The 671-nt window shown below is 54.4% G+C and overlaps 1 non-coding gene across 1 annotated transcript, besides 2 other annotated features; it reads left to right on the forward strand.

The window, feature by feature from the left end:
- The first annotated feature begins 184 nt into the window (after window positions 1–184).
- Tc00.1047053434793.10 lies at window positions 185–296 on the forward strand. Its single transcript, XR_008254373.1, has one exon. It is a non-coding gene; the product is annotated as a spliced leader RNA (transcript).
- Window positions 297–320: a microsatellite.
- A 15-nt stretch (window positions 321–335) lies between these two features.
- Window positions 336–378: a microsatellite.
- The last annotated feature ends 293 nt before the right edge of the window (window positions 379–671 follow it).

Here is a 671-nt window from a genome sequence, read left to right on the forward strand (position 1 = left end):
TCGCCATGTGCGTCTTTTCCGCCCCCTGACGCCGTCCACGGCGCTATCCCGGGGCCGACGTCCCGGACCCTGACCCCTCCCCAGTGTGGCCTGGGAGGGGGGGGGGGGTTTTTGTACACGGTCCCAAGTGCCGCGAAGGACCCCTCATCAAAATTGAAAACCGTTGTGGAACACAACTCCTTTCAACTAACGCTATTATTGATACAGTTTCTGTACTATATTGGTACGCGAAGCTTCCAACCCGCCTCTGGCGGTTATGTTTGGTCAATTTCTTTTGACCGGGGTTTACGGACCCCTTTTTTTTTTTTTTTTTTTTTTTTGTGGGTCTGTCCGCCATATATACATATACCCCTATATATATATACCCATATATATATAGCCCCGTACCCCCTCGTGCGGCTGCCCCCCCCCCCCACGTTGCGTGTCCGCCACCTCCTTCGGGCCCCCTCATTTTCGCTTCATGGCTGCTATTGCCTGCATCTTTGTTGTGCTTCACCTTTTCTCCGTCTCGTTCCGTTTATTCGCCTTTTTTCCGCGTATGCCGCGCTTCTTCCTGTGTTTTCCGGTGTTTTTGCTTTGCTCGCACACTCGGCTGCATTTGCTGTTCCACACTCGCCATGTGCGTCTTTTCCGCCCCCTGACGCCGTCCACGGCGCTATCCCGGGGCCGAC

This window comes from Trypanosoma cruzi (assembly GCF_000209065.1).
Source record: "Trypanosoma cruzi strain CL Brener chromosome Unknown tcruzi_1047053434793, whole genome shotgun sequence".
NCBI lineage: Eukaryota > Euglenozoa > Kinetoplastea > Trypanosomatida > Trypanosomatidae > Trypanosoma > Trypanosoma cruzi.